We start from the raw sequence: 12,265 nt of genomic DNA on the forward strand, positions 1-12,265 counted from the left end.
CCAAGCCTATTCCTTCCATGTGCTCCCCAGTGATGAGAATTCTCTGAGCAGAAGCCTCAGTCTACCAAAGAACCCGGATACAAACACTAGGTAGTCAGGAGCTGCTCCCCCTCTGCTGGCTACCACAGGGACTTTGAACAGCTGGATTAAGACCTGCAGTCCCGGGGTTGGGGATTTGGCTCAGTGGTAGAGCGCTTTCCTAGCAAGCGCAAGGCCCTGGGTTCGGTCCCCAGATCCGAAAAAAAGAATAGAGAAAAAAAAGACCTGCAGTCCCAGACACCTGTCCCCCTCTCATGGCCATGGAGGGAGCCTGAATGGGATGGGGAGAAACTCTGGGCCTCAGACAGAACCAGACAGTTCTGAACAATCTCTCTGGTCTAGAAGAGACACCAGAGGATCCACGTGCACCGGCTCTGCATGTACTGCCAGCCCCGTCAGAGGCTCAACGTATCACCAGACCTTGCTCTTGCATGGACTGAATTGTAAGCCAAACAACTATTGGAAAGCCTCTGGGGCAAGAGGTGGTGTGTGTGTGTGTGTGTGTGTGTGTGTGTGTGTGTGTGTGTGTGTGTGTGTATACATGTGCATACATGAGTGTGGATGTGAATATGGCTATGTGTGTGTGAGTGTGAGAGTGTGTATGTGAATGCATGTGTGAGAGTGTGTCTGTGCACCTGTGAGTGCATGTGTGTGTACATGTATATGCATGAGTGTGGATGTGAATATGTGTGTGCATGCATGCATGTGTGAGTGTGTGTATGTGCATGCATGTGTGAGTGTGTAAGTGTGCATATGCATGCATGTGTGAGATTATGTGTACCTGTGTGTGCCTCTGTGTGTGTGTGGGTGTGTGTGTGTGTGTGTGTGTGTGCATATGTGATCTTCAAAGCATCATGATCACTAGGCTAAAAGCAGCAGTCAGTCTGAGTCAAATGAACTTCCTCAGAGATTCAGTCCCTTGTGTCTCCTATGTCTCCCTAGGATCCCAAGACACTTAGGGTGAGTTTCCTGGAGATCTGTAAGTCAAATTAGCCACGGGGGTCTCAGATGGAGGCTGGAGTCAGTGACCCAAAAGTTGGAGAGAAGAGGTTCACCCAGATTCTCTGAGGGACATGGCTGCTCATCTTGGCTTCTCTGTCCCAGAGCCTGGCAAGCTAACACATGTTTCTCAGAGAATCCTATCATGCTGTTCCCTGAAGAGCAATCCACGTGAAGATCCCCATTCATCACACCAGGGCAAACTTATTAGGGTCCTGGATTAGGTCAGGCCCCTTTCACTGACGGCTATGGGGAAGGTGGGTAGAAGGTGCAAGCTACAGGACTCCCCCAGGGGGTTAGATGGCAGCCCCTGGCTACCATCCCTAACCCTAGAATCATGCCACGGGTAGAACACAGGAACAGCTAGCCCCAGACTGACCCTGCTGAACTAATTGCCCGCACTGTAGAGACATCACCTACAAGCTTCAGTTACACTCATGGCTGTTCTCAGACAAGAGAAGCCCTACCTTGTTCCTTGGCTACCATCCTTCCCCAGGCCTGGAGTGCACCGTTAAGAGACCCTAGAGAATTTCATACTCTGCTCCCCTTCTGCCTGCCTGGCTGCCAGTGCTGTTGGATCTGCTGGCAGGACGAAAGACCTCCACAGGCGACATGGGGATGGGACCTGAAGAACCCACACTGGGCCATTCTGGAGGGGTGCAGCTGGACTGAGCAGGCTTAGGGCTAACGCGGCATTAGATCTCCACGGTCCTACAGCTTCCTGGGAGACCCCTACTCGCTGACCCAGTGGACAATGGGCGGTCCCCTGCCTCTACCTTGTCCTGTCATCACCTGCCTGGCTTGGGAAGTCTCATGTCTCTGGAATTCAGGCTAAAGTGAGTAACCAGCAAAGGTTTCTTTCTCATGCCTCTGCCTGCCTCCTCTCTCCAAGTCTGGCGTCTGGAGGGGTGGCACTCGTGAGGAGCCGTGTAGGTACATGCTGGTATTTTGCGCGCTCCCTGAGAATGGGAGTGTTTTGGGGTTGATACCGTTTGTTCAGGATACTGGGCAAGTGCACCGACTCTGCTGACGTCGGCACATTCTTTCCAGCTCAGCTTTCTGCTAGCCGGGCGGTGCTCTGCAGGCAGACTGGCCTGGCCGCTGTGAGCAGCTGTCGGATGGGGCAGGAGGTGGAAGGCCACTAACCTGTCACAAGCTGCCTCCTCTGCCCCCTGGGGTGGCCGAGTGAAGTTCACCTAGAAGGCAGACCAAAGGCATCCAATGGCCATACACACTCTGCCCAGCCCTGGAGCACCAGGAGACCCAGGGCACTGCTGGTGGTTCTGCGTACTGACCTGCAGAACGGGGCCATTGCACAGCAGGGCATGGTGACAGTACCACACGGAGGGTCGAACAGTATCCCCAAAACACATGTTTCCAGAACCTGGGCAAGAGACCTTTGGGGAAGCGATGGATTTTGCAGATATGACTAAATTAAGATTCTTAAAACGAGAACCTCTTGGGTCCCCAGTAAACCCCAAGCCCAAAGTAGTCAAGACTGCAACTTGAAGTCTTTCTGCTGTAGGCTACCAGGCCATCTGTCAGGCCCTCTGAGCTGAGGCTTGGTTCTGGACAGATCAGCTTCTCTGGGTGCTGTCTGTAGCTCTCCACATTGGGTGTCCCAGCAGAGATGGGTCTGGGTATGAACTGGTGGGTAAGAGTGTGCCACCACATGTCATGAAGGTGATGACAGGCAGGTCACCTTCATCAGCTGTGGTCTGTGCTTGCTGTGTAGTCCCTGGCCTGTTTGGAAAGTTCCATCCAGAAGGAGGCAGTGCTGAGCAGATTACAGATCCGTGCCCAGCATCTGTAGGCCACCTCACTGCTGCTCTGGCAAACTCCAGTCTAGGGGAGACAAATCTGAGGCCGTCATACAAACAGCACTGAACACATGCAGATTACCCATGCAGCCCCTGGTTTTAAGCTGGCCTGTGACCACCACCCGCCAAGATGTGGTGACACTCAGCATTGGGATGTGGTGCACACACACAGGCCAAGTTCAAAGTTCATATTTCAAAGGACAAAGAGACAAAAAAAAATAACGCTCTGGTGTGCAGATCCCCTCGCTGCCCCTTTGCCTCCAGAACAGCTCCAAGCAGAGCAGGCTGTTACATTTTTTAAACAAAGTAACTGCTTCCTCCTTGCAGGTGGCTCTGGTGGCCACAATCATCATTTGCCTTTAGGCAACTGGGCTCCAAGCACTCATTCCAGCAGGGGCACCTGCTGTGCCGGGGTGTTCTCATCCTCTGTTCTCTCTTCTCTTCCTCCCAGCATCTCTGAGAGGACCTGCTCTCTAGCTTTTGAGAATGCAGGTAGATTATGTCCGTGGGCCGGTTGGGAGGCCGTCACTTTATTAACTTTTTAGAGTACTCTGGTGGTTAGTGAGCCCGATTTCCTTTTAGACACCGGAGCGGTTTGACCTTATTACCTCCGGGCACAGGCCTGTAATTTCCAGGGTCTCCCCGGCTGATGTAGGCGATTTTCCAATTTCCAGAAAGAGCTTAGTCTCCCAGCGCTCTCGAGATCACTGCCATTTTATACTTTCTAATTCCATTAGGCGAATCCTCTCCCATCCCGGAGATTTACTGGGCTGGGATTTCGCAGGTAAGCTTATAAACTACGTCCCAAGAGCCGGCGGTCAGGAAAGCCGGCCAAAGCAGGCGGGTTGTGTCCATCTCTGCTCCAGGTGACTTTGTACGGATGACTTAGGGCTGGCTTGGGATGGGGGCCTCTCATAGCTCAAGTCAAGAAGGCTCAGCATCCAAATGGCTTAGGTAGCAAGAATTTAAACTGGAGTGTCACCGAACACTGCATAAAATCTGTTCCCGCTGTGACCAGCATAGAGAGCTAGCTCTCCATGAGGACCGCTTGCCCAGTATTGCAGGAGAGCCTATCATCTCTGCTCTCCCATGCTCGCACCCCAGTGCCCTGGATTAGGCTCCACAGCTGTCTTCCTACAGCTCTGACTTCCATGTCAATGTGAGAGCCGTCCAGGTCAAGGTTTTCTTGGCCCTAAGCAGAACCATGATGATAAAGTTAAGCTGCTGGTGTATCCTCTGTTGAAGTAAACGGTCAGGATGTGTCTGGTTACCCGCTCTAGAAAATGTTCCAGTCCTACAGAAGGAAGGTCTTCATCTTCTGGATCTAGTCAGCACCCCACTTTGCTTTTTCTGAATCACCTGCTAGCACACACTTCCTTTGTGCCTCCAGGTGTGGTCTCTGGTGGGAGTCATGCTCTCAGGGATTTCCTGGGGTGGTCTTACTAGCTTTTGTCATGCCAGAGTGGTGGTTGTGGGCCTGGCATTTGGGCCGGTTGTACCGGCTTGCAGATGCTGGCCCCAGCATGGAGCAGTGAGGCTCTTGATGAACCCCCGGGCACAGCAGAGTTCTTCCGAGGCTGCCAAACCTCTCAACAGCTGCATGATGGGGCTGGACATGAGGACAGGTAGACAACTATAGTTTAAGATCTGCCTACTAGCCTCTGGATCAGGAAGCAACCTCACGACTGACAATTCATCCAACTATGTATAATTCTGCAATGAAGGCAAAGAACAGAAGCTCAACAGGACCTCCTGCTCTGTGACAATATGGATGTGGCTGGTCCTGATGCCCTCTGTAGGGGGCAGGCACTGATACCGCTGCTCAGTCTCCCAGATCATGACCAGGTCTCACAGAACCGCAGCGTGAAGAGAGGGTGTCTTCAGGTTCTGTGAGATGTCCCACTGAGCATTTTAACACCAAGGGGGGCATGGGAACCTCTAACAGGTAGACAGTCAGTCAGAAGTTATATGCAGGGTGCCCAAGACTGGGAACTGGCATCAGAAGTTAGGACATTCCGGGGTTGGGGATTTAGCTCAGTGGTAGAGCGCTTGCCTAGCAAGCGCAAGGCCCTGGGTTCGGTCCCCAGCTCCGAAAAAAAGAAAAAGAAAAAAAAAAAAAAAGAAGTTACGACATTCCTCTATGCCTGAAAACGGCCATTGACGTGAGCCAGCTTGGGGCAGTGGCCAGCTACTTGGGCACAAGCTGCAATCCTGCTCTCTCTGGGCCTCCGTCTCCCTTCCCTCAGTTTTGTTCAGAGGGTTCCTTTCTTTGTTCAGTCACACAAGCTTCTGGGGCTGGGCCATCTCACATTTACATGGATAAGCTACTGGGTTGTCACCCATTGCCTCCTCACCGCTTCCCTCCTTGGAACTCCATTTGCAACCATTTCCTCAGGGAAGGAGACCCCCAGGAGCCACACAGGAATTTGACAGGAGTCTTAGTGTGGAAATGTGCAAGTGCTGCTCAGTAAGGTGACAGGCCCCATCAGGAGGAGGGCAGGAGAAGGATCTCTCCACAGGCAGGCTTCTCCAGGGGTTGGTGCACATACATCCACTCCTCACGCCCCACAAAGCAAAGAACGTCTGTATCCACCTTCAGCTATAGAATCCCACCACTGGCGCACATCAGAAACACCCTCAGCCTCGCTGCAGACCCCACCCCCTCTCCGGGAAGTTATCCCATGCCTCCCCTCTGCTTTATCCGTGCCTTCCTCTTTTCTAGAAAGACTAATGAGTACATTTTTCTTGCTTGCTGCCCATTAGTTACTAACAGACTTGAGATCCATCTGTCACAGGTGTGTAGGTGCTCAGGGTTGGCAGGGGTCATAGGTCACCCAGCCAGACCTTGGCTGACCCCCAAATTGCCTCTGAGGTGACCTCAGGGATTCTCGGCCCACCTCACCTCACCTCTCATTCCGTGACCGAAAACTTCCCTTATTAAAAAGTTCTCTGCGACCAAACGACTGACTCTGCTGACGACGACCTCCCCGTTGCTCCGAGTGTGGGCTGTGAACCGCAAAGGTCAAGTCCAGCTCCGTCCTCCATGGCTAACTTCCAGGCCGGGCTGGCTGCCATCTCCCACTGCAGCACAGGAGTTTTTCTGTGCCCTCCGTGAAAGCCAGGCCTCGCTGCCCCCCAACTTCATGGGAGTTAAAATCAACCTTCTCTTTGCCATGCAGCCATCTGGCCTTCTGTATCTTCCCACCCTTGAGCCAAGTGACACACATGTCCTGGCCGTCAGCGACCGTGAGGTGAGCCGAGGCTCTGTTCTGCTTCTCTAGCCTTCTGTGTCTGCATCCTCCTCCCACAGCCCCCACCTCGAGCCCCTGGATGCCGCTGTCCCCTCTCCCTGTTACACTCTTCTTGTTTTAGCAACCGTGTCCTGTCCCTCCATCTCATGATGGCATGGCTTTTGCTCCCAGTCATATCCCTGACCCCTCCTCAGCCCCTCCTGGCTTCACACTCTTCCTCCCCCAGTTCAGACATGGCATGGAGTTGAACAGTGATAAACGCCTATGTAAGAAAACGTGAGGAAGATATGGTTGTTCCAGGCCACTGTTTTGGAGGCTGGGAGGCTCCGGTGGAGTGGTGGACGTCATGGTGAAGCAGAGAGAAAGGTCACAGGAAGAGGCCAAGGCAAGATAGAGTACCAAGGACACACTACCCAGGCATCTGCCTCTTCCAACTCAGCTCTGCCTTTCCCTGTCCCCACCTTTCAACACACCATCATGTTATAACTCTATCACGTGATGAGCCCACAGGTGAGGTGAGACTCTCAGGGTCCAGTCACTCCTGGAGCCCATCAGGTGACAAGCCCCACCTCAACAAAGGAGACAGCGGGACGGAGGTACGTCAGATCGAAATCACCCAAGGCTCTTTGTCCTGCTAGGAAGGGGAAGTTCAAACGCAGAGATAGATACACACACACACACACACACACACACACACACACATTCACACATATTTACACTCTCTCACATACCTACTCATACACACACTTATACAACCACACTCACACACATGCTCACGCACACTCATACTCTCACTCCTGACACTCATTCACACACACCCCCACACTTACACACACTATTTCACACACTCACCCATACTCTCACATACATACTCTCACACTCACACACTAACACTCCCACTCTGACGCCTACATTCACACCTATACTCATACCCTCACACACTCATTCATATATTCACACTCTGAGATACACACTCACACATCCACACTCTTACACACTCACTCTCCCCACATACTCATTCACACACTCACACTCTCACACACTCATACACACCCATACTCTGACACCCACATTCTCACACTCACACCCACACACACTCCCACTCTGGCATCCACATTCACACCCACACCAACACGTACACACTCATTCATATACTCACACTCTCACCTACATTCACACTCTCACATACTTAAACACCCACACTCACACACACTTGTATACACTCGTTCACATGTATGTGATGATGAAGGCTGGCTACAGTGACACAACCACAGAAAGCTCCTGGGACTCTGCATTGGAATGTGGTGGCCTGAGTGAGCACGCTCAGAGAAACACGGCAGGACTGTGGAGGAGCCAGTCAAAGCGTGTCTGAGAGATGGTCCTACTATGCGCACAATGGGAGCAGAGCACAAGGAACTGACCTGGCCGACTCTTTCCTGTCCTGGACCTCAGGAAATGGCAGTGCTTAGACATGTGAATGCACACTGAGGTGAACAGCAAGTCCATAAAACACACAATGAGGACAGCCTTGTTCATGAGGTCATGATGATGTGCACCAAGGGCCCCGCCCAGACTATCTGTGCCCATTCTGTAGACTGTCCAGTGTCAGGGCCAAGTCAGTCATTCCTCCCAGACTCCAGAGCGTGGGACTAGCTTCGCAGACTCCATACAAAATAAAGCTGTGTGCCTTGTCACTGTCCCTTCCTGCTGCCAGACTCTCCTAAGGGGCTCTCCAGGGATGGAGAGTACCTGAGCCAGGATTCCAGAGCTCATATTGTCTTACATCATCCTCCTTCCATCCATCCTATTTGATGTTCTGGCCCTACAGCCAACTCTGGGTAACACCGTGAACTCCCTGGATCCTGCTTCCTTACTGAGAACAACGACAACATGAGCCTTATGAGTGTGTAGAGCCACTTCAGAAAATGTCAGCTTCAGAAAGGAGGCCTGGGGATGTATGATGCCCTCACACACACACACACACACACACACACACACACACACACACACACACACACTTCAGCCTCTAGCCAAGAGGGGTGCCTAGGCCAGGTGCTGTGCTGGCCCACTGACTCCAAAACAGCCCCAGGACCTGCGTAGACCCATTGCTTTCCCATGAGAACAAGGCTCAGAGGTCTTAGGACTTGCTGGGGTCACTAGGCCAATAAGAAGAAGGATTCAGAGAGGGCTCACAGTCTACAGTCAGTACCAGACTTGTGGGACATGAGGGGCTTCCCTTCGGGGAGTCACAGCCCAACAGCCCAAGAACAGACACTGAGAATAAACCAGTCCTGGATTGGCAACCACTGCTTAAACCAACTCCACTGCTGACAGTGGGACCCATGGATGAGAGCGACCCCAGGAAAGATGCCACATCCGAGGATGCTTGGAGCCTCGATATCCTATCTCTGGTGACAGCCTATTTCTTGGGTAGGCTCAGTCTTGGGTTCCATGGGAGCTGTACTTCCGTTTACATGGACTGGTACGATAGCAGACACAAATCACTCAGTAGCCTTGAGTTCCAGGACTTCCCCTGGACACCAGGGTTGACAGGTGCCCCGGCCCTTTGCCTAAGCTGATGTGAGGTTTGTACAGATTCTGCACACACCTCGTGCACACTTTGAATCAGGTGTTTGAATCACCAATGTCATGTAAGTGTCATGTAAAAAGAATGAAGGGGTCGAGGAAATCAGTAGGGGAGGGAGCTTTATGTGCAAGTATGAGAGAGTACCAGGGTTCGAATCTACATCACCCATGCAAAGAGACAGGCACAAGGGCTGCAGAGGCTGAGAATTCAGACTCACTTTGCAGAGGACCTGAGCTCGGTTCTCAGCTCACAGACGCCGGTGACCCCACCTCTAGGAAACCCGATGCCCTCTTCTGGCCTCTGTGAGCATTGCATTGGATACACACACACACACACACACACACACACACACACACACACCCCACTGCTATGCATATACACACAATTAAATGTAAAAATAACACCTTTGGGGAGGGCTGTATGAGGGGACTGGGAGGAAAGGGGGGCTGCGATTAGGACGTAAAGTGAATAACTAAATTAATTAATGGGGAAATAACATCTTTTCTTTTAATTCAGTATAGCTTGTCCACTCCTGTAGCCCCAGCCACTGTGTGTGTGTGTGTGTGTGTGTGTGCGTGCGTGCGTGCGTGCATGTGTGTGCATGTGCCAGAGACAGGAAGGTCCTGAGAGCTTTCTAGCCAGACAACATAGCAGAAATGTCAGGCTTTTCATTCACTGAGAGACATGCGTCAAAGTAATAAGGCAGATGAGCCAGAGACAGACACCTGATGTCCTGCTATTTATTCCTCATGTGAAGAAGGGCTTGCACACACACACACACACACACTCACATGCACAACCGCCACAAGCCTGTAGATGCTTAGCCTGTATGCAGCACCCCAGTCCAAAGTTTCTTGGTTATATTATGGACACGTATTTGGATATACATTTTCCTCTACCTCGTGCTGTACCCAGCTGAGGCTCATTGTCCTACCTCACGGCTCCTGGGTATCTTTGCCTCTGCCCTCTTCACAGGAAAGAGACTTTGCAGCCCTTGGGGCTGATGGCCTGGGTTACCTCCAGAAAGGTGAAATGGATTCTGGTGGCTGTTTCTTCCTTTGACTTGCTCTGCAGGCTGCTGCTGACTGCCAGCCTAGAGTCACCCCTGGGCTAAGAGAAGAGGCAGAGGGACCCCTTGGCTGAAGGAAACAAGGGTTCACATCTAACCTCACACTCTTCTCATGCTGTACTCTGCCAACTTTCTTCTCTAGAGCACTTGTCCTCATCATCCAGCAGAATGGGGGTGCAGAAGGATAACCTCTTCTTCTTATCAGCTGTGCCTAGATACCCCCGGGGTGCCCCACCCCACTATTTTTCTTCTCTGCTTCTTTCTTTACCCTGTCCTCCTATCTGGTCTCTAGCCAAGTGTATGCTCCTGTCTCTGACTTTCTCTTTGTTTCTCAACCTCTTTCCTGTCTCTTCTCCACTGTCTCCATGTTAAGTCTCTGTCTCTCTCCCTCCTCCTTTCCTCTCTTCCTCTCTCCCTCTCTCCATCCTGCCCCACTTCCTCCTAGAAATCCTATTTAGCTTGTTCTTTCCCTGGGCCTTCGTCCCAGCTGTCGCAAACTCTGCCTTATGACCTCTCCAGGTCATGGAGCTCCCAGCAAGGCCTTACACTCAGATTTGAGATCTTCCCCATCCCTGATCTGTCTTCCACTCAGCCCTCATGCCATCCTGGGACTTCCTTTCTAGGGTTTTATTTGTAAACCAATTCTCAACCTACCCCACACTATCAATGCCTTGAGCTCAGCGGCTGGGCCGAATGCATGTCTCTTCCTCACTCCACCCTTGTCGGTACCAGGAGATAAGTGGTGCCCATTTGTGTTTGCTCTAGAAGACAGGCAGTGCTGTGAGTCAGTCAGGAACCGCTATTAACTGAGTTTGGATAATAGGTGCTGAGTTTGGACCAAGATAATAGGTGCTGACTCGTTCACCCACAGAATCTGTCTCAGCTCAACTGAAGACCAAGATGAACACAGTGTGACCCTCTGTGTACTCAACCACAAGATGCACATTGCAACACGGGAGGCCCTTGAACACAGGACAGCTGCTGAAAGTCAAAAAGAGGCCACAGTCTGGAATGGACACACAGAGTGCTCACCAGTGCCAGGAGTAGAATTTGAGAGATAGGCAGTGACAGCTAAGGTTTTCTTGAGGGCAGTGATAGGACTCTAGACTTGCTATAGTAATGGCTGTGTATCTGGGAGTTCACTGGGATAAGATGGTGATAGAGGGCATATGTCTTACATGTCTATTCCCATTGCTGTGATAAGATACCATGAGAAAACCAACTTAAGAAAGAGAGGGGTTATTCTTATTTACAGTACACTCCATCATGATGAAAAAAATCAAGAGGGCAGGACCAGGAGGTATCTTGTCACATTGTTAGGAGAATGAGAGTTGGGTAGCAGTTTCCTGTGAAATTAAAACCTTTCATCTTGGAGGAAAGTTATCAAGACACAGGATGCTGAAAAGGGAGGTAGTGAAACATTCCACCCTGTACAGAAACTCCTTAAGCTCAGGAAATAAATAACTCAATAGCTTCAGGAAGTCCCTGAAACTAACTAGATTCAGTGGGCTCCTTTTCTAGAAACACAAGCAATAAAGACTGCTGAGAGACATTCTCAGAGCAGCTGAGTTGTGTAGTAGAGGCAGAGACCAACCTAGGAGAGAGCTGAGTCATCTGGAAAGGACACTGTCCAACCTGTTTATCTGCTGCAGGTTGGTGCAGTGCGCTCCAGATTTTCAGGTCTTGTGAATTATCACCTATGCTAGGCAGGCATTGTTAATGCAGCTGCCTTTAAGTCATGTCTTCTCCTTTAAGTGACCCAATTAAACTCACTGGTTTCTCAAGTTGGACTTTGGTGATATCCACATTTTGGTCTGTTGTCAATTCCCTATCTGAGGTAAGTAGTCATTTCTTCACATCTCTCTAGGAATAATGCTGCTCAATGACATGATAACCACAATGGTGTGGAAGCCTGTAGGGCTGGTCACACTGTATCCACACTCAGGAAGTGGGGAGGCATGTGTCTCACAACAACAAGACAGCCATGGAATCCTGCAGGGCTGGACACACTGTATCCACAGTCAGGAGGTTGCTACTGTTCAGCTGCTCTTCTCCACTTAAATATTGCAGGATCCCAGCCAGGGAATGGCACCACCCACAATGTGTGAGTCTTGGCGCCTCAGTTAAAACAATCAAGACAACCCATCACAGATGTGTCCAGGTGACTCTAGAGCCTAGTAAATGGCAACTAGTGCCCACCATCATGACATGCAGATTAAATCTTCATATCACTGTTTTAGAATGTTTTGAGATGCTGTGTACCCTGCATGGTCTGCATGCCTTAACACTGGCGGCTTCCATGGTTGTAATGATTCCTGCTTTCTTCCAGAGGGGAGGAGGCTGATGGTAGGAAAGCGCACTACCTATTCATGGAATAATGAGAGCAGAACAGCTGCCCATCCAGCTTCCAGAGCCTGGAATTTGCATACCTGCCTACCCCATCTAGGCCAGGCTGAAGAGGACACCGCCTTGGTCTCCCATGGACTCTAGACGTCGAGCC

At 51.1% G+C, this 12,265-nt stretch overlaps 1 protein-coding gene and 1 long non-coding RNA gene across 7 annotated transcripts in view; both read right to left on the reverse strand.

Annotated features, from left to right (window-relative positions):
* Rbfox3 (RNA binding fox-1 homolog 3) overlaps positions 1 to 12,265 on the reverse strand; it is a 436,924-nt gene that overhangs the window by 151,651 nt on the left and 273,008 nt on the right.
* LOC134480909 (uncharacterized) overlaps positions 1 to 12,265 on the reverse strand; it is a 289,699-nt gene that overhangs the window by 26,293 nt on the left and 251,141 nt on the right. The gene's annotated exons all lie outside the window — the stretch shown is intronic.

This window comes from Rattus norvegicus, chromosome 10 (genome assembly GCF_036323735.1).
Source record: "Rattus norvegicus strain BN/NHsdMcwi chromosome 10, GRCr8, whole genome shotgun sequence".
Classification (NCBI taxonomy): domain Eukaryota; kingdom Metazoa; phylum Chordata; class Mammalia; order Rodentia; family Muridae; genus Rattus; species Rattus norvegicus.